General features: G+C 40.2%; 1 protein-coding gene and 1 non-coding gene across 6 annotated transcripts in view; one reads left to right on the forward strand and one right to left on the reverse strand.

Annotated features, from left to right (window-relative positions):
* Positions 1–22208, forward strand: part of DST (dystonin) — a 496498-nt gene that overhangs the window by 272441 nt on the left and 201849 nt on the right. The window lies entirely within an intron of this gene.
* Positions 8267–8351, reverse strand: TRNAW-CCA (transfer RNA tryptophan (anticodon CCA)). The gene has a single exon. It is a non-coding gene; the product is annotated as a tRNA-Trp (tRNA).

A 22208-nucleotide genomic window follows, 5' to 3' on the forward strand; every position in this document is an offset into this window, starting at 1 on the left:
TGGAGCCCAAATATGTATGGTGAAGACAAGAGTTTGGATATAAAGAGGAACAATAGCTTTAAGAGGAACAATAGCTTTGTTGCTTTGAAGACTGCAGCAGGCTCAGGCCCTCAAAATACAAGCCCACCTGGAGGAAGGGGCTCCAGGATTTTATAGGGAAATACAGGATCCAGCTGGTTTCCACAGGAATTGTGTACCTACTACTAGCCAAGTTCATCGTGTTTTCTAGGTGGCCCTGGGTTCCTGAAGCAAAAGGCTAAGAAGGGATGAAGGAGAGGTTTACGGAAGAGAGGAAAAAGGTTACTTAGTTTAAAATTGAACCTCCCTGAAGCATTAATGCAGCCATTTTGATTTTAACTTCTGCTTTTAAGCGGTTTCAGTCTCAGTGTTGGAAGACACAGATTCTTTTTATGGAATGCAGACTCATTTCTTTTATTTATTGGATAGTATTACTTGATTTAGATACATAAAAATTTTATGATTCAATCCTTAGAATGGTTTTTATAGGTTCTATGGTTTCTCAGCTATGCAAACTCCTTTTTCCTGTTGATAGACACTAGATGGCAGTATAATTCTCATAACGGTATCTCCTGAATTAGAAGAATCTGTATTTTGTGTAGACCTGTACTTTCTCAAATTGGATTTGAGGAGAGTCAGTGCAGATTTGTTAACTATGATTTATATAAAAAATCTGTGCTCGTTGAGGGCTTATTTTGATTTTTTAGTTTTTTTTTTTTGAAAAAAAAAATCTTTATTTGATTTAAGGTGAATCCTAACTCTGGAACTTTCTTTCGTTTATGAACCATTTTCCTGCTGATGCATATTCTCTGTGCAGCCCACAGCCTGACCCATAGTAGGCATGTGGCAAGTCATACTGAATGACTGCTGTTCAATTGGACCTTAAAGGAGGAAGAGGTAGCTTGCCAGCTTCAGGAAGGAGCTGGGATTTGGAACCAAATCACAGGAGGAATAATACTTATTTCTTAATTTGTGCAAGTTTTATTGGGATTTAAGATTTGTAAGGGAATAGTGGGAAATAGTGTACCTGGGGCTCATTTGGGAGCAGGATAAATGTGACAGGTATGGAGAGCTATAGGAATTAGAGTCTAGGTAGTCCCAGCACCTGAACAGGCAGGTGAACAAAATTACAGCGGTAGGAAATTGGAGAAGACCCAGGTGACTAGGTGTCACCAGGCTGACTACAGGGTAGCTAATACAGGTGAATGTTCCCACAGTGTGGGGGTATTGCTGTCAGGGTGATCCAGTAGCAGGAACTAGAGGCAAGACCCTAAAGATCTAAGGGTCCCAATTATTAGAGCACTCCTGCCTTAGGGGATTAGGGGACTGAGCACTAAACCACAGCAAGGATTTGGGCCCAGAGCCAAGACCTTGTTTCTAGAATTGGGTAAAGGCTAAGTAGAACTGGCTGAACAGCACATTTCATGTGTAGTTCCTCAGCATTCTCAGTGATCCTTTAATTATTATTATTTTTTAAATTCTTTTAAATGTTTATTTTTGAGGGAGAGAGAGTACGAGCAAGGGAAGGGCAGAGAGAGAGGGAGACACAGAATCTGAAGCAGGCTCTAGGCTCTGAGCTGTCAGCACAGAGCCCAACACAGGATTTGAACTCACAAACCGTGAGATCTTGACCTGAGCTGAAGTTGGACACTTAACTGACTGAGCCACCCAGGTGCCCCTGGGGATCCTTTAATTAGTCCTCAGTGGATCAGGTCCCACAACTTTTAGTAGGGTAGAGACTGCAAGAACCCCACATGGGAAGACAAAATGCCTGTTGGAGCAGGGAGCCAATCCCATCATTACCGACACAGTTGGGAAACAGGCTGTGGCTGGAGTTTGAATGTCAGAGTAAGAGCGCTATGAGGCAGTAGGAAGCCACCCAGACTGTGGTGGGAGGCAGCGCTAAGTGTCACCATTAACTCTTACTTATGGCAGTTGATTACATTGGGTGCATCACTTAACCCTTCTGAACCTGAAAAATAATGTTTTAGGAAACTAAATCTATCAATTCTACATGAAATAAATTGAAATGAGTAGAGTCTGTAGTTAGGGAGACAAAGGTGGCTAAGAAGCCGAGGTGGTGATCTCAGAGTAGAGTGATAAAGGTCAGGACTCAGATGGGGATGAAAATTGAATCCAAGGGATGGCATTTTGAAAGAAGAAAGGAATGGGCTTAGCAACAGAGCACAGAGAACAAAGGAGAGGGATTAAGGCTGACTCTGAACCGTTGCGCCTGACAGATAAAACAAACAAGAAACCAGTAGATGACTGAGAGAAACAGAGTGATGGTCAGGGGAGAATGAATGACCTCCCGGGTGGGTTTGATGGTGTGGCGGGCGTCCTGTGCGTCTGTGCACTGAGCAGTTTGGGAAGTCGGCTACAGGTGACACACTTGGAGTTATCAGTATAAAAGTGTTGGAGAGAGGGATCTCCAGAGGATTTGAGAGAATCCTCTTGAATACATGAAGAGCTAAGGACAGAAGTTTAGGGAAGGCCCATGATTTGGGATGCAGGAGGAAGAAGTTCCATCTGGGGAAACAGAAAAGGAACATTTGGAGAGATAGATGAAAGCAACAAGAAAATCTAGTATTGCTGAAGCCAGGGGAAGAGAGTTTCAATTATAAAGGAATGATGAGCAGTATGAAATAAGAAAATGAAGACTAAGCCATAGTTTTGTCTAGGAAGGAAGACTTTGGAGACCTTGGAGAAAACATTCCCAAGCGACTGGAGACCTTGGAGAAAACATTTCCCAAGCAGAAACCAGAAAATGTCAGACCAAAATGTGAGAAAATGGTTGGGAATTAGAATCAGTCTATATAGAACCTTAAGTTTGAAGAGATATAAAGCAAAATGTCATTCAAAAAAGAATTATATACTGGGGAGCCTGGGTGGCTCAGTTGGTTAAGTGTCCAACTCGATTTCGGCTCAGGTCATGATCTCACGGTTTGTGGGTTTGAGCCCTGCATCGGGCTCTGCGCTGACAGCACAGAGCCTGCTTGGGATTCCCTCTCTCCCCTTCTCTCTGCCCTTCCCTTGCTTGTGCTCCCACGTGCTCACTCTCTGTCTCTCTCTCAAAAATAAATAAATAAACTTTTTAAAAAAAAATTCTGTATTAAGAAACTCTGCGTTTTGTCATTGGGAGAAAAAGGAAGACCAGCCACAGAAGTACTTCTAATATAATCCTAATGGTCCTGTGGCATGTATTATGAGTTCTAGTGTATTTTAGGACCTGAACTACAATAACTACAGCATATTAAATTAAATTATCACCAATATTTAAAAATTAGACCCAGATCTGTTTAAAGTGGAATGCAACAATGTTTTGGTAAAATAAAAATTTTTTTTTCTTATTTGAATGAAAGAACTTTTCATAGTACTTTGAAAATTTAAGATTAGAATGATTCTCTGATTATGCCAAGATAAAAGGCTATTTACAGCAGTGGTGATCATCCTCACTCCAAGTGAGTTTTGGTTGTTTTTGTTTGTTTGTTTTGTCTCTATACTTTGCATAAATAAGGGAAGTAACTTTAAAAGATCAATTAGTTATTAAAAATAGATTTATTACCAGTATCACAAGTTGAATCTCTTTTCCAGTCAGGCTGTCTGAAGATAAGCATTATCAACACAGTAATCCTCTATCAATAGTTACCATATGCTAGATTCAGAGATACTAAGATAATGAAGTATGTTGTTCTATCTGTTGGGACAATGTTCATAAATCTATTAGTGACGAGTCCAATGCAATATAAATAAAAATGGGGATCCTTGTGGTAGGATCAGCAAGGTGTTAGAGAGTAAGGGAAATTTTTACTGATATTAGAGCTAGACTTTGCAGGACGAATGCTAGCTTCCAGGCAGAGACTAAAGTTGGGCCATTTCTGGGAGAGGGGGCAGTTGCTCAGACTGGCAGGGCTAGAAGGAATGGCGGATGGGATGCACATCACTGGTTAGTTGTGCCTTTATCTTGCCAGTACAGACTCTAGCCATTATACTTTTAAATTCTCGTGAATAATGTTCCATTGCCAATGAAGACATTGAAAATCAAATTAAAAATAAACCCACATCTGAGCCTTTATTTTTGCCGGTTTGTCTCCTAGGATACTCAGTTTTGCCATTGGAGATTGTTTCATTATCTCTTTGAATCATTAAGGAAAGCCTCATCACACAGGCCTATTGACAAGTATCAGCAACATTGCTAACTTGCCTATTTAATTGGATATTCTTATTTAGAAAAGTATAATGAGTTCCGTCTTCTGATCAGTCTACCTAGAGAATGGCAATTATTTTTTTTTTCTAATGAGTCAAATGATAATCTGCTTACGTGTAAGTCCAGTCATGCCATACTAATTTTCTTTTTACCACATCTGTGACTCAGTTTTAGAAATATGCACACCTTAGATAATCAGGCTCCATACTGATTTACTATTTTTACAGCAAGACCCTAGTAAAATTGCATAATATTTAACTAGGGTACAATTACAAAAGTTATATATGAAGTTTAACTGCCTTCCTTCATGTAAAAGAAACACATTCATGTGTTTCTTTTGGCTAAGCATTTTATGCTTTAAATCATAAAATTTATCAATTTGCTTATGTGAAAATACTAATGATCACATAAGGAAAATGACTTGGAAATTGGTGTCATGTGAAAATGTGAAAAATATTAGAAACTATTTTGTAAGATTTTAGAAATAATTTTAATTGATATTTTTAGGAATTTAGCATTTATTATCTCTCCTTCAGCGATTGACTCATCCTGTTGGTTTTTTTTAATGGCTGATGTTTTTAAAAAGTCTGAGTATAATTTACATAGATTTTTGAGCCTTTTTTTTTTTGGCAAGTACCAAAATTAGTTGTTTTTTCTTAAGAAAAAAATTATATGGTAGAGACTCTCTGAAACTAAATTTGAAAGACATTTTGTTAAATTACTCCTGTATTTGCTTTTTGTTTGCTCTCAGATTTGTTGAACCACCAGTAGTTTCAAAGGTTAATGCAAACTTTGGTAGCGTAACTGCATTTCTGAAAATCGAAAGTTAGAGTGAGGGTCAGAGTCTTCTCGTGTGATAAAGCTGAGGTTTGCCTTGAAAGCTCAGCAGCGCTGTAATTTTACCGTGAACACTAATGTTTGTCTAAAAGGATTGGTGGCCAGAAACAAGCCACGGTGTCTAATGAGACACAGGGACCCAGCTGGGCAAGATGCCATGGCATTTCTTGCGTGTGTTTTTCTCATAAGCAAAATGGCTTCATGCTGAAGAGGATGGTCACAAAGTCTGAGGAATTAGAGGTCAGAGTGGGACTTTCAGACTTAATGCGGAAGATCTAGGTAAGCCCTGGATTTTGAAATGAGTGAATCTGTGGAACTGTGATTTCCTGCAAATCAAATGGGGAATGTCTGCAGATGTGTAAGAGCTGAGAAAGAAGAACAGTATTTAGATCCTGCCAAAACTCCTTTGAGCCCTGAAAAATACTCTCCCAGAAGAAAATATTTCAGGAGAAAACCAGTCAAGACAACTGTAGGTGACACAGACTCAGTAGAGCCAAGCCAGGACAATGAAGACAAGAGGGAGAGCAGCGTTCAGCTCTCAAGAGAACAGCCTGCTTTTTCACTCAGGGGACTGGTGCGGGAGGGATCTGCCGCCCCAAACCTCACACCGGAAAGTGGTATTCGGCAAGAGGGGACAGCAGTTGTAGTTGATGATATGAAACAGAAACTTGTGCCGAGTACCGTGAGCATTCGGTCTTACCATGTGGACACCTCTCCTGCTGATGACAGTGAAACAGAAGTAAAAGTTAGTGATCTGGACGAAAGGATTCCAGAAAAGAACAGCACTCCATATTGTGCAAAGAGGAAGGAACATTTAGATGCTGTCAACAGGAGAGAAATAACATTCCAAAGGAAAACTGAGGTTTTCTCTTTACGAAAGGCAGCCAGCTTAAGTTCCATTCACTATGGTACAGAGAGATCTTCTGAAAAAAGTGGGCTTTCTGAAGACCCATCAAAAAATTATAGCAGTGTTCAAGAAAAGCATAACACTGAGAGATTCTGCCCTCGTGAGATAAACAATTTTCACTTTGGAAAAAAGAGATGTCATTCCCTCTGTACTATTGTGTTCTCTGCTTCCAGGGGCACAGATGGAAATGAGGTAAGTGAAACACAGAGTCTGAGTTGCAGGTGTAAATAAGTACTCCTGGTGCTTATAATCCGAGGGAGGTTCTGTAATTTGTTTTAAATTATTTTCATATTAGCTTGTGTGGAAGTTGGAGAGTTCTTGGTGCGTTTTATTGTCTGTAATCTTAGGTTTGGTTATTGTGATTTTTATTTTCTGTGATTTCCACATTCTTTGATCACACTTTAAACCCCTATACATTTTTGTTGTCGTCGGAAGACTTAAAAAAGCTTCATTGAAAGAGAATGCACATCTTCTGAAGTTCTCTAGTTCACATCTCTTGACTTTTCCTGTGGAATAGCTTTTGGAAACTTGTAGGCAAAATTGAATCAGAAAATAGTCATGAGAAGACAATAGCCTCATGACAAATGTAGACAGAATACAATACAGTTATCGGTCAGTGCTGGCTTGCTAATTGAGAAGTTTGGAAAAGTCAGTTCTAGTTCTCTATCAGTTTTCATGCATAGGAACACTCATATACTTGCTTTAAGTTTGTGTGTGTGTGTGTGTGTGTGTGTGTTGGGATGGGTAGCACGGAGGAAATCACCCAAATCTTTTGTCTCTGTTACATGAGTTGTTCCTCAGCCCCCATCTAAAATCAGAAACCATTTGGGCAGCATGTCATAGGAATTTCAGTATGACACCATCTGGCAGGAAGTTGAGATCTTTATTCCTAACACTGATATTTAGCTTCAGATGAGTTATTTCTCTGGGGTTTCACTTGTCTTTAAAACGTAAACATAAGCGCAAAATGTATATTTACTTACATTTAAATGTAAGTAAAATTTATTTACTTGCTTGAGACATGTGTTACCCAAACAGCCTCTACATGTTACTAGTTGGAATTTGATGGCTTTTTCTTTAAGCTACTTCTAACTTTGTCTTTTTACACAAACTCCGGACATAAATGGGGTATGTGATGATAAACAGTCTTGGCAAGGTCAGCAGAGATCATTGGCACAGTGATAGAATCAAGTTTTATGAGGGTCAGTGTGCATGATCATTTTGGGCCTTAGCTGCTGAATTCGCTGAAGATGTTTTTGTTTACATACATCACCACACCTTGCCAATATTATGTCATCCCTTAATATTTACAGTTTTCAGTGGTTACCTTTCGAAAAGAAAGCATATAGTCCATGTCAGCGTGAAAAGAAACGACTTAGCTGTTCCGTGTTTACTAATGCAACCTCTTGCTTTGCTTCATGTTTTCCAGGTGTTTTTTTTTTTGTATAATTAGGCTTCTTGTAAGCCTTAAAATTTTTTCAATATTGGAAATTCTTAAAATCAAAGTCTGTTTCCTAAGTGCTACACAGACCTTCTTTCCCCCCCCCTTGTATTATTCTCATGCCAAGGATTTTACTTTTATAATTGGAATATTTTTGAAGATTTTTGAAACTTCAATGGTAAATATATGTGAAAAGAAGGTGCAAACCTGCCAGTTAGATTTGTTAAATAATTGTGATGTGGAAGTACTTACCAAAGCGTTACATCTTTCGGGGTGAAAACTGAATAGGATAGTCATTGTCTAAGGAGTTTGATGTCTTATTTTTCTGCAGTCCAGAAAAAGACTCTTCATTCTGGGGCTTACAAAGTGTCAGAACCGACAGCTTAGGTAACTTCTCTTAGGACATTCTTCCTGTCACCTTTTGAGGTGTTTGATTCTGTTTGCTTAATTACCTTGGTTAGAACTATTTATCTTGCATTGGACTCTACTTTTTTTTTTTTTAATCTTTTTTAATCTTTATTTATTTAAAAAAATTTTTTTTTCAACGTTTATTTATTTTTGGGACAGAGAGAGACAGAGCATGAACGGGGGAGGGGCAGAGAGAGAGACACAGAATCGGAAACAGGCTCCAGGCTCTGAGCCATCAGCCCAGAGCCTGACGCGGGGCTCGAACTCCCGGACCGTGAGATCATGACCTGGCTGAAGTCGGACGCTTAACCGACTGCGCCACCCAGGTGCCCCGAATCTTTATTTATTTTTGAGAGAGACAGAGACAGAGTGCGAGCAGGGAAGGAACAGAGAAGAGAGGGAGACACAGAATCCAAAGCATGCTCCAGGCTCTGAGCTGTCAGCACAGAGCCTGACGTGGGGCTTGAACTCACGAACTGTGAGATCAGGACCTGAGCTGGAGTCAGACGCTCAACCAACTGAGCCACCCAGGCGCCCCAGACTCTACTTTTTTTGTTGGAGAATCAAATGCAAATGAGAGCCCTCAACCCCTTTATTAGCATTACAGCTCAGAAATGACTGGTTAGCTAGCATTCCTTTTATTTAATCCTTCAGGATCTTTTTCATATCTTCCCTATTGATTCCACTCTTTCTCTTGGTCATTGTCTGCAGGATTGAGGTTGATGACTTTTAAGTTAGCTTCCAAGTAGAATAGTGTACGGTTCTCTGAACTTTTATTAAACTTCGACTTAGTGCAGGCCTCTGACTTTAACTTCCCTGGTCCTATGAAATTTATCATTCTTAGTATAGGTGATCGGCCTACCTCCCCTTTAAATCCTTGCCATCCTATGCTGACCTAGAATGCTCCTCCAGGCGCAGGGGTTCTGTGGAGGTGGCTCAGCCAGCCGCTGTTTGAGTGCCTACCAAATAAAATCTCAGAGTCATGTTATATCTTGCCTCTGATCAGGAGTTGAAAATAAAAAAAAGGAGTATCTTAGATTTCTGTATTGCTTTGGAATTAGAAAAAGGATTTTAGAAACATTGTGGCTTTTGATTATCCTGACAACTGTATGAATAGGCAAAATTGACAGTTCTTCTTTTATAGAATGAAGAATTCAAAATTAAGGTTAAGTAATGTCCTTAAAGGCAGCACAGTAAATGGCAGTAGCTGAGTTGAGCTGCTCAGCAACCTACTTAGATTAATTGTCAAAGTGCTGAAGGATATTGCTGTGAGGTCAGAGCAGGGGTTGATGTTTATAGGAGTTGATGTTCATCTGTGAAGGATGAGTATTATAAACAGTGGTGGAAAAGGCAGATCATGTTTGGGAACAGGGAGGAATGAGCTCATTGCAGTCACCTTCTTCAGGGATTTATTTGTCTAAGACTTACATGCTTCCTGTACCTTGTGACAAGGTCTCCTACCTTTATCCTTGAGCTTTTCCCACAAAGCTTTCTTATTTCTCTAGTTTCATAAATCCCACCTCTTTCTAGTCTTGTTACATTGATCTCAGCAAAGATGGCTGTCTTCTCTGTTTATAGGCCGTTGAATCTCTAACTGACCACATGTAAGTGTCACCTGAGGGCCTGGGGGCACCTGGGTGGCTTAGTCCATTTAGCGTCCAACTTCAGCTCAGGTCATGATCTCATGGTTTGTGGGTTCAAGCCTTGCATCAGGCTCTGTGCTGACAGTTTGGAGCCTGCTTCAGATTCTGTGTCTCCCTCTGTCTCTGCCCCTCCCCTGCTCACACACTCTCTCTCTCTCAAAAATAAATAAAATGTTAAAAAAATTGAAAAAACAAACAGGTGCCTGGATGTCACCCCTGTGATTCTAATGTAATAGATAAGGGTACAGCTCCACAGATGATTCTAATGCCCAAGACTATGGGTAGGAAGGTCCCTATGCTTCTTATTTCTACAGCAGTGCTTCTCCAAGTGTAACTCCAGGGTCCTTGCAGTAGAATTATCTGGAATGTTTATGGGAAGCACCTTACCCTTGAGTTAACTTGATCAGAGTATCTTTTAGTGGAGCATAAGAGAACGTGGCATATGTTTTAGACATATACTTCTTAAAAGCATGTTTCCGGGTGCCTGGGTGGCTCAGTCAGCTAAGTGTCCAACTTCAGCTCAGGTCATGACCTCGTGGCTTGTGAGTTCAAGCCCTGCGTCGAGCCCTGTGCTGACAGCTCAGAGCCTGGATCCTGCTTCGGATTCTGTGTCTCCCTCTCTTGCTCTACCCCTCTCCTGCTCAAGCTCTGTTTTTCTGTCTCTCAAAAATAAATAAATGTTAAAAAAACATTAAAAAAAAGCATGTTTCTTAAAAATGCTAAATTTTGGGAACCAGCATCACCCTAGCTTAGCATTTGCATCTTGTTCTCTTCTCAATGTAGTTTTTCCTTTTTCTTTTCTTTTCTTTTCCTTTGTTGTAATATTTACTTATTTTTGGGAGAGTATTAGTGGGGGAGGGCCAGAGAAAGGGGGACAGAGGATCCGAAGCAGGCGCTGTGCTGACAGGCTGACAGCAGTGAGTTCGATATGGGGCTCAAACTCATGAACTGCCAGATCATGACTTGAGCTGAAGTCGGATGCTTAATTGACTGAGCCACCCAGGTGCCCCTCAATGTAGGTTTTCTGATAAGCAGTGCGGATTTGGGGCCCAGGAGGCAGGAGGTCTGAGTTCTAGTCAGCCTTTGCCCCAGAGAGCTGTATGACTTGGACTTTTTAAATTTCTTTAAGCTCAGTTTCATTTCCTAGAAGAGGAGAATATTGGACTAAATCATGAAACTGCTATTAATAATAATGGTATTTGTTGAGTCCTACTATATGCCAGACACTGCACTGTTGTGATATTTAATCTTCAGAGCAAGCCTATGGAATGGTTCTGTTTTTAGCTCCATTTTACAGAGGAGGAAACTGAGCCTTAGGAAAAGTAAATAACTTGCTTAAGTCACTCAACCAATAAGTGGAAGAGCTTGACCCACATATTTTTACCAAGCTGAACTCTTAACCTGATACAAGTTACCTACCTTTTCCCATATACCTCTCTTTCACTTTTAAATATCTATGAATTCATGTATGTAACTGCGTACCTTTTTGTTTGTTTACTGTTTTCACCCTTTCCTCCATCTCTCTCTTCTTTTATTTCTCTGTCAGGCACTTATTATGTACCTGTTATATATTGAACCAAAACGAGGCACTTTGAGAGTAATAAAACATAGCTCTTTTCTGCGTGGAGTATATCCCATTGTTTGTGTAGAACAAATGACAGGGACCATGACTGTAAACTTAGTCACCTGGAAGTTAGGCCTCTGGGATGGTAATCATGAAGAACTTTAACTTCCCACCATACTGCATAGCCACATATTAACTAATGAAAGCCAAACTCTTCCTATGTTCCTTTTCATCTTTTGGTGAATTGCCAACGTATAGTTCAGTAACCAAGGAAAGAAGCCAAGGAGAGAGGATGAGAAATAAGGAGTGTGGATATTGTATAAATTATATTATCAGTCTCTAAATAATGAAGAGTTTAATTTTTAATTAACTTTCGTATTTTAAAACTTAAAAAAATTGAGAACCACCTCAAAATGTTAGAAGAATATATTAATGTTCAAACTCGCTAAAATATAATTATTTGATATTATTTTCTTTGGCCAAGTCTTTTATGAATCTTAGACTCCAGAATTCTTTATTAGAATTCAAGCACTAGGATAAAATCTAAATGCTTTTCCTTTTATATGATAGCTTTGGTCTACTAATTTTGAAAACAAAGGTAATTTGGTTTACAGTTGACTAACTCATTCCTTTCTGAACTATTTCATCTTTTAAAATGAGAAGGCATTTATTAATTTTTAAAAATGTTTACCATTGTTAGTTGTTACTTGGATTTCATAACCAGTTTCTGAAAATTTAGTTATGAAATAGTTGCATAGAATTTGGGTCTTTTTCAGTATTACAATGCTTTGATCTTTTCAGTTAAATGAAGGACGTGCAAAAATTTAAAGCCTTTGGTGTACAAGGAGAATAGTTATATTTTCCCCCTTATTTGATTAAGAAATAAATGAGCATTTCCTAAATTTAAAGCATTAGTACTTGAACTTTATCAACTTTTTGCTTTTGTCCTTTATTTAACTCTTCCTTTTAGGGAGACCATTATAGCCAGACAGAATTTTCAAAATATTTGTGCCATCTTTGCTGTTAAAAATATTTTGTGGAGCATTTTCACACATTTTTGAAACTTGGAAGCACTGACTAAAAATGTGTTGATTACATTTGTTTCTGCCAAAATAGTTAAAACATCTTTGAAGAGGTTGTCTTTGGAAGCAAACATCTTGGCTTGGAAATACTTGCCTGTGTTGACAAACTCAATATGGGATTTGCTTTTGTCTGACTACATTGTCGAGTAGTGTGAATCAAAGAGTTTATGCAATAGTCCCCACCTGGTGCACAGTTACCTCTGCTCACTGGGGGCAGGTGCTGTTCTGAACCCTGTGTGTGTGTTGTTTTAGGCTCTCAACATCTCCATGAGGAGATACTTTACATGGGAAGAAACTGAGGCCCAGAAAGCCCACAGGGCTAGTATGTGGTGGGGTCCGGAATTGAACACAGGTCACAACCTTCCACGGCTCTGTGCCAGTCTTCCTCTCATTGTTACACTTTTACTCGTGAAACAATTATGTTAAGAAATTCTGGAGGTAGAAGAATTTTGAGGTCCATTTTTTCCAATGTGCAGCTTTCATTCTTCTTCATACCAGAACTCTCTCAAATAGAATATAACCTCTTTTATTTTAACAAATATATGAAGGAATTGAATTTCCTTTGATACCACTCTTGTGTCCAACCCTCTGAAACCAATAGTTGTTTTGTGTTGTACAAGGAAGAACATTTGATTAGCTATCATTTCTGTATTTACTGTGTCCGTTAAATCAGTTTTTGCTTTTATAAAATGAGATGGTTCACTGGTAGGCACAGCTTTTTCTGGAATGTTTTAAGAAGTCAGTACAGATTTGGGGTGGCAGAGGAAAGGGAACTTAGGAAATCTTGAATCAGAAGACTAAAATTTAACCCAGTCTTATTTTCCCCATCTGTGAAACAGGGTGGTGTGTTTTGAGCATTAAATGAGGTAATATATGTGAAAAGGACTTACTTAACTTCTGGTTAAGTACTTGATAACTTCTATCTTATTAGTGTCTTCTGCTGCTGTGGAAAAGAGGAAACATCTTGTAACCATCTGCTGAGTAGAAAAGCTATATGTTTTCCAAATTCGTAACAGGGCATTTCTTTCGTTCCTATGGACATGAGGCATTATGCATAAGCAGAGTAGGCTGCCTCCTTCTGTCTCCCCAACTCTACTCATCCTCTCACTATATTTTAAGCAAATATTTACTGAATACCTATCATTTGTCAGACAGTATATTCATCTAACTCTGTAGTTAAAGATTTTGTCAACCTGTCAGAATAGAAATAACCCCTGGGATGAGCCAATTCTTGGAGCTCATATTGGTTATGGGCACCTTAGTACATGTACATTTCAGAGACATTATTGTTAGTAGTTCTGGTATGAGAGTAGAAGAGAGCATGATGCCAGGGAGAAATCTACCATTCTGTGGGGGAAATGCTGTCAGTTAAGGTGTTGTGTTTAGTGAGGAAAATTACTGTGAACCCTGACCTTCAGTTTATGTCAGAGATCCAAGGGTGTAGCTTCCTCTGAAAATGTGTAGAATTTTATATATCAGCTACTTTGCCAGGATAGAGACTGAGAAGCTCCGGTGAAAAGGGTCTTGACTTCAGGGGTTAAGGCAAAGGTAGAGGGTGCTCTTTCGTGACCTATGTGTGGACAGCCATTTTCCCAGCAGAAGGCACACTGAAAGGAAGCACCCACTGTGGCTACTGACCCAGAGAAAAAATTAGTGGGAGTTGTAAGGATAGATTTCTTTTGTAAATGTGAAGGAGAAACTTCTTGCAGATTCTAAATTGGAATTTAGAAGACCCAAGTCCACACCCTAGGCCTTCTACTAGCATAGGAGATGCTGGTCAAGTCACTTCACTTCTTGTAGCCTCAGCTTGCTCACAAGTGAAACGAGGGAATCCTCCAAGTGCCTTTGGGTACTTTCAGCTTGAGTTCCCCTGATTCCTTAATCCTTAAGTATAGTTATAGCTTTCTCTAAGCTAAATATCTTAGTTCTTTTTACTTCAGAGATGTTGCCTTTCCCATGTTACACATAAGTTATTTAAGTAGTAAATTTGATTAAGCTTTTTAATCTTTTCAACAAATTGCAGTTATTAAAAAAATAAAAAAATAAATGTTGCATGATTTGCCTTGTATAGAAGAATGAAATACATGCATTTTTTTTAAAAGTGAATCTTTTAGGGAGTATCTGACTCAGCTTTGCAGTTTGGCTGTTCTTGTGTTCTTAGTGCATGCCAGAACCATGACAACATCTGTAAAAATAGGGTGTTCCTATCTCCCAGTTGTCTGGTGGCATTGACTTTGCTCAGAGGACTTTCACATATATGGCCTCAGCTGACCAGCACAGTGAGGCTGTTGCAATTCAGTTAGCAGTAAGTGGGTCATCTAGTAATAAGCTGTGAATAAAATCAGAGTGTGCTATGAGATGGGTTATGTTGGCTTGTTTTCTTTTATTGGAAAGGCATTTTGAGGTAGTCTGTTGTGTCAAGTTTATGGAATTGTTTTAGAAAAATGATTTAGATGAAGCTCAGTTTCACTGCTTAATGTTGGGTTCTCACTGAGTAGTCTCTGGGCTTGAGCTTGCTGCTGGGTACTTTTGTGCAGTAGTCAGGGCATTCTATTATTATTGGAAAGCGAGCTTAATTGGAAACGTTTTACTTTTCTAAAATGACAAGTCTTACATGACATGACAGGTTAAAACTCATCTCAAATGAAAACATGAAACATGTTTCTGATCTTGCATTATATATTCCCTCCCTCCACTTATTCAGCAGATATTGAGCACCTAATCTGTGTCATGTTAGGCAGAGTATGAGGAGAATGTTCCAAGGGGAGTAGTAGCTTGAACAGAGGACCCTAGGAGAGAGGGAGCATGTGGTTCACATGGTTCAAAGTTCAGATGGTTCGATCATAGAATAGGAAGGAGATGGCTTGAGTCTAGAGAGAGCAGCCAGGGGCACCTGGGTGGCTCAGTAGGTTGGGTGTCCGATTTCGGCTGAGGTCGTGATCTCACAGTTTGTGGGTTCGAGCCCCGCGTCGGGCCCTGTGCTGACAGATCAGAGCCTGGAGCCTGCTTCGAATTCTGTGCCTCCCTCTCTCTCTGCCCCTCCCCCACTCGCACTCTGTCTCTATCTCTCAAAAATGAATAAACGTTAAAAAAATTTTTTTAGAGCAGCCAAAACTGAACTGGAAAACTGTGGCTGTGGAGTCAGGAACAACCTGAAATGGCATTTGAAAGTAAGCCAAGACTTGGTGCAGTGAGACTAGTTAGGAGACTATTACTAATCCAGACACTGAGGCTTAGTTCCAGAAGGAGGTGGAAGCTCGCTTGAGCCCAGTATTATTCCAGGTGTCTCATGACTGTGTCTTAAAGGATGTCCTTAGTATTGACATTGGAGACTAGAGGTGATGGTCCAGACCAAGGATAGAAATTATTGCCACTCGATAGTTTGTAGTGGGAAAAGAGAGAAAACAGGGAATATAAGACCCTCCTCTCCCCTAGAAACAGTCTTGGGACAGCTAATATATCCATGTTACTGATGCTCGTGTCTTCCTTAGGGATGTGGGAAGCTAGCAGATGCATGAGTTTGAGTGACACAATGAGTCAACGCCCATGGGGAGGTTTCAGGAGAATTGGAGCAACTCATGCTTTTATGTTTTGAGAATTCCAACACTGGATTCTTTGGTTCCATTTGCAGAAGCAAACAGTCCATTTGTTGTTGGGTGTGTATTGTGTCTCTGAGCTGTTTGGTGAGACTGTGGTTCACATTTCCTGATGGTGCTCTATGAGGCATTTGGTCAGATGTGCACTATGAAACAAAGCTCATCCCTGAGCAGGCACATGCCTGGTTCTACCGCAGTTAGAACTGTGTGAATTTGGGTCAGGCTTTCTTTCTTCTCTTTGAATAATGTCTGCACCCTTTCCCCCTCCCCTGCCCAGAGACTTCTCCTAAAGCCCCTTGGGCCTTCTTTTAGTTCCATTTATTAATGTTTCAATCATTGTATGTTGTCTCAGCTCTGCCAAGAGGAAAAAGGGAAATTATGTAGTAAAATCTTAGTGTTGAGTGTAAGGGTAGAGGTGATGTGGGAATAAGGGATGTGAATGTAGGAAAGAGTATGAGGATTTTTGTTTTGTTGGTAGCATTTTTTTTAGGCTGAGGTTTTTGGTTTTTTAATTTCAGTTTTTGATCTTATATGGAGTGAAAAGAAAAAAAACAGATATGGTGACTTCTTTATTTTCAAGGCTCAGGATCCTGAACTATGAAAATGACTTCATATACTTGGTATCTGGATTCTTTTTTAATGCCCTAAATGGTTTAAAATAATTTTGCCAAAATATATAGCCAGCAGGCATATTTTTAATTCAAATGGGTTTTGGGACTTCCTATCCAAATGGTTAGATTTTTCTGAGATTTACCAGTAGGAACAATACTTTTAGAATCCACATTTGGAGAACCCACTGTCTAATAACATGACCATGCCATTTTTGAGAATGCCTTATGTTGTGTATTTTTAAAGCTTGGAACTGTTCTCTGTAAACCAGCTTTTGTCAGGGCTCTGGAAAATACTTGCTCTTCACATAAAAACCTTGTAGATTTCCAAATTTCGGTTTGGACTGTCCTCTTGGAAGAGGAATACACATAAATAGAGTGGTGGTAGACAGCCAATTACCCTTTCTTGCTCTGGCCATGTCACGGCACAACCACATTCTTGACTTTATGGGAAGGAAATAACGTTTCCTCTGTAATTCAAGTGAAAACTACTTACTGAAATTTCACATTTAAAGCAGATAAGCCAGAAAAAAAGTCAGTGAAGTTGCTTAGTTCAAAAATTAAGGAAAATAAGCAGAAAGAATTATTTTGATTATAGGTAAAGTGGAAAGCCAGACCAAAACTTGACAGTTCATACGAACTTCAAATTTCCAGTAGTGAGACTCAGTTCTAGAAGAAGGTGGAAGCTTTGCTGAACCCCATACCATTCTAGACTTATCATAATTTTGTCTTAAAAGATACTGTAAGATTGACATTGGCATTCACTTGGACTTGGGATATAAAGACATTTTAATTCAAACATGTCACCCTCCTCCCATCATACTCTTCCTTGAACTTGGAGAATACTAGATTTAGGTTATTTTTACACAGTGCCAAAATAAGTTTTTTGGAAAATGCTGCCAAATATGTCATTTTTACTGTTTGGATAGTAAGCAAAAACCTACAAAAAATGGTTGAGTGACATTTTTATGGGTGCATCAGTTTTTTTGCTTGGAGTTTGCACAGTGTAGGTAATAAAGCCTCTCCTTCCTGTGTGGGACCTTGACGTATATGCTAAAGCAGAAGTGATCAAGGGTATCCTGGTTGCCTGAATGAAATAATTTAAATTCCAGAGGTGCCTAACTCAATCACAAAGATATATGCTCATGGGCATTTACTGTCTATTATGTGCCAAGCAGTGACAGAGTTAAGACACTGTAATGCTAAAATGAATAAGACATTGTCATTTTGTGTACGTTTGCTCACATATTAGAGGGACAGAAGATAAATCAACAGATGATAATAATACACAACACGTGCTATTACAGTAGTGTGTGTATGCGCCGCTGTGGAAGCAGAGAGGATGGTGGGACATCTCTCACAGACCCTGGAGATTGAATCAGCTGGGGCTTTTTCAAAGAGATGGATGAGTGAAGGGGTTGAGTGGGATGGCAGCTGGTGAGGGCATTCTGTAGGTAAGTAGTAGCATATATAAATGCATAGTGTCCTGTGGAAATGTATTGTTCTTGAAGGAACAAGAAGTGGTTCAGTGGGGCTGGAGTATGAGGAATTTTGGGGGGTTGTGTGTTGAAGGGGAGGGAGGAGAGAAGAGGCTGCATAGGACTGTGTGACCAATTGAAGATAGGTACAGATGGAGATAAAGGCATCGAGGATGACTTCAGCGTTTTTGATTTCCGAGCAACTGGGTAAATGATGAGGCCATCCTCTGAGCTACAGATACAGAAGGAAGAGTGAGATGGAGAAAGAGAAATTCAGCTTTCTCTATAGTGGGTTTGAAGAGGTTGTGAGATAAAGCACAGTGAAGCCAGGTAGATGCAAGTTCAGGTGTTACTTCTACCTGTTAGTAGTTTGTGTGCACTTGAGCAAGTCACATAACCACTTTGTGCTTCATTATTATTTGTAAAATGAGATTGTATCTAATGATGATGAGATGATATTTGGGAAGTGCTTCAACACACTGGCTCCCTGAAGTGCTCAATATATGATTGGTTTTACTATTCTGACAGAAGTGTTCATTAGGGAGTTAGAATTTATGGGTCTTATGTTCAGGGGTAAGTTTTGGGAGCAACATGGGGATCCCAGAGTCATTGGTATGAGGGGGGAAGTTGAAACCATTGTAGATGGTGAGATTGTACAGGAGGCGTGAGAAGAAGCGGGGGTGCTGAGGACTGAGCCTGGGGAATAGCACTAAAGGAAGGGTAGCAGTGGAGCCTCTACTGCAAACTGAGAACGAATGGCCAAGGATGCAGGAGGAAAACCAGGAAAGAGTGACATCAGGAAAGTCAGGGAGGAAGACTGCCAGTGACAGATGCCTCAGACAGATCAGGAGTGGAGAATGGACAGATTGGAAAGCAACCCTTGAGCTCTTCTCTGTGATGTTTTCTGTCATTAAATTGCAGGCTCCATGAGGGTGGTTGTATGACCAACTCCTCGTAGTGGTACTAGCAGACATTTGTGAGTGCTTATTGATTAAGTGAGACTATGGAAGAGGAGGTCGTAGATGATTGCTCACAATATCTTTCAGCTCTTCAGGTACCACGTGACCTCCCTCCTTTTGTGCTTACAACTTGCTCTGTTACATTTTACCATCTGATTTCCTTTTTCTCCTGGGAAAATCGAGTCACAAGCAGGAAGCTCCCTCACTTTCCTGTCTGGTCACCGCTACTTAGTTTTAGTGGAGTGATTGGGATGGAAGCCACATCACAGCAGGTTGAAGAGTAAAGATAATAGAGCTAAAAAATACAAAAATAAAGTCTATTTAAAAAACATGAAAATTACACAGGGTTTTTTTTTTTTTTTTGTTCAGTTGCTTTACTGGAAGAGAGAGACAGTGATAAGAAAAGAGGGAATTGAGTTTATAAATCTTGTTTATTTTTGTTTTAGGATGGAAGAGATGGGCATTGTCAGTGTGGAGCCTGATGTGGGGCTCAAACTCATGAACTGTGAGATCATGACCTGAACGGACATCAAGAGTCAGATGCTTAACTGGCTGAGCCACCTAGGCACCCTGAGATGGGCATTTTTATTTTATTTTATTAAAAAAAAATTTTTTTTTCAACGTTTATTTATTTTTGGGACAGAGAGAGACAGAGCATGAACGGGGGAGGGGCAGAGAGAGAGGGAGACACAGAATCGGAAACAGGCTCCAGGCTCTGAGCCATCAGCCCAGAGCCTGACTCAGGGCTCGAACTCACGGACCGTGAGATCGTGACCTGGCTGAAGTCGGACGCTTAACCGACTGCGCCACCCAGGCGTGGATGGGCATTTTTAAATACTGAGAGCCAAGACCCAGATGTGGAGGGGATGATTGATAGAGTGAGAATTCCCCAGGAGACAGGAGGTGGAAGGATTCTGAGCATATGAGAAAAGCAGGTCATGCAAAAGCCAAGTTTGTGGGTAGCAAGGCAGGGCAGTGAGGGAGTTCTTACTCATGTTGCTATTTTCTCGATAAAGAAGGAGATTAAAAAGTGAACGCTAAACGTAAATAAGGAAGTGGTACGGTAGGGAATTTCGTGCAAATGGTAAAGAATATTGAAAGAGAGATTGTGAGGGATAGAAAAACCGGCCAATTAGGACACCAAGAAAAAGTGCCAGCTTTCTTAGCGTGCTTAGCTGAATTGCAGACCTGGAACCTGTGGTGGCAGCAGTCCACATGGAACTGCAGTTTTCTAGTAGAGCTTTATAGCATAGGGAAGAGTAGGGGAGACGTGCAGCTGACTTGGCCAGGATTGTGGTTTGGCTGGGGGCTTGCAGGGCAAGGAGAAGGGTGTGAGGGAGTTGAGGAAGTTGGTTGAAGTGGTGGATCACGTGTTGCAGGCCAGCTAGAGAAAGAGGTGAAGATAGAAGAGGGCTCATAGAATGGATCATAATGAGGCATATCAAGCAATGTGAGATGTAAGTGAAGCCAGATAAGTGGTTTTTACCTAGGGTTGGGTAATGAAAGTGGTAGAAGAACAGGAAGTCACTATCGGAAGTTAAATATCGGAGGCGGACTAGTTCTGGTGTAAGATGATGAGGTCCAGGACGTAGCAATAGATGTGTGAATGGATGTAGTGGAGAGAAGAAGGACTGTGAGGATGTGGCACAGCATGGAGCCAGGTACACACTGAGCCAGGTGTCAGATCTTTGGGGGATGCAGGAATCTTTTTTTTTTTTAATTTAAATTTTAGTTAGTGCACAGTGCAGTGCTGTTTTCAGGAGCAGAATTCAGTGATTCGCTTACATACAGCACCCAGTACTCCTTACAAGTGCCCTCCTTAATGACCATCACCCATCTAGCCCATCTCCCACCCACAGGGATCATTTTTAAGGAGAAGAAGGTGGTGATATAAGAGTGAGTGGCCTACAGTGTAAAAGTGAGGTCTTCATACCTATGGGTCACGGTTTGAAAACTATCATTTTTGCATCACTGGGGGATTAGAATATGCTTGCCCTGCCTGGTGGTATGTGGGACTTGACCGGAGGTGAGAGGGACAGACCAAGTTCAGTAAAATAGTAGAGGCAGTGAAGGTACTGAAGTTTTAGGAGCCTTTGTTTACCCTGGAATAGATATTTCTGGAAAGCTTGAGAGTGGTGGCAAGCTGGGTCAGGAGAGATGAGACAGGGATGAAATATGAAATACAGGCTCAGGAGGCTCAGTGACAGGAAGAGCTCGAATTTGGGTGGTAGCCAGCAATGACCTGGATGTGAGGCATGAGGGCTTCAAGTTTCCAAAAGGAACTCTGGTGTAAAGGATTTTGTTTGCTTTAGGTGCTAGCTGACAGATTGTTGGTGAGAAACTTTAAGTGGCAAATACTACTAATAAAATTGTGGTGGGAGAAGCTAACATTTGTATGCCAGGCACTGTGCTAAGCATTTGATGTGGATTTATTTTACTGAATCTTTAGAACCACTCAAAAGAGGTAGAAATTCTGTCATAATTTAAGTTTTTTAAATGAGGAAAACGGATTTTAGATGATGTGGATGGCTCTGGGTTGTGGTCCCGTTTACTCTTGGAGCTGGAATTTGAACCCAGGCAGCATGAATGGAAACCTTCTCTGGTCTCCGTATTGACTTCAGGGTCTGAAAGGAGGAAGCTTGATTACTTCCTAGAACCACACCTGACCTTTCACTGAGGGAGGGTTCAGACTGTTGTGCTGAATGCATAGATTTTAAATCAGGGGTCATCAATGACAACTGCAGACATAAATTTTAGAGTTTAATTTATTTTTCATTTTGGTTTTGATTGCACAGTATCATGAAAAGTTTGATATACTCAAGAGAGGTAGTAGTTAATGGTAACAGGACATTTTAAAAAATACCTTGAGTTTCCCTATAGGAATAATACTCAGGTAATTGGAAATGGCAGGAAAAGCTGAAAATGAGTCAGTGTGTTAGTAGTCCTTAATTATGTTAAAGTTTGGTTCATAATATTTGAATATACATTTGAAAATCATAGCTTTTTAAATAGTGTATGCATGTGTAATAACCTGAAGTAGTGTGTGGGAGTAACAATCTGAAATTCATCCATTGGAAATTTATTTAATTAGACTATACTGCTTTCTCCTGGTTGATGTTTAGACCTTTTTTCGACCTCAGAACTCCCCCTTTAATATCCTTCCTGGGATAAAATGCTGAGCAGCACTTGAACCTATTAAACTTACCTTGTAGTTGAAATTTACTGACTTCCCTTGTGAAGAGATAATTCAGTGACTGGACTGGCATGGAACGTTCTTGACCAACAGAAAATAGTCCCCCGCCTTTCCAACTCTCTCCCTTTTCTTTATTTAGTTGTGATTACCACCCACGGAGCTCCCTTGTGGTAAGGGTTCCCAGAAGCAGTTGATTTTATAATTTGTAAAGACTAAGAGAAGCCTCTTGTGAGATTTTGCCGGGAGGCATAACTTTCTTGTTTATAG

The sequence above is a fragment of the Lynx rufus genome, unplaced genomic scaffold, assembly GCF_022079265.1.
Source record: "Lynx rufus isolate CCGP_SWC_20201006 ecotype Redwood Valley unplaced genomic scaffold, mLynRuf1.p SCAF_6, whole genome shotgun sequence".
Taxonomy (NCBI): domain Eukaryota; kingdom Metazoa; phylum Chordata; class Mammalia; order Carnivora; family Felidae; genus Lynx; species Lynx rufus.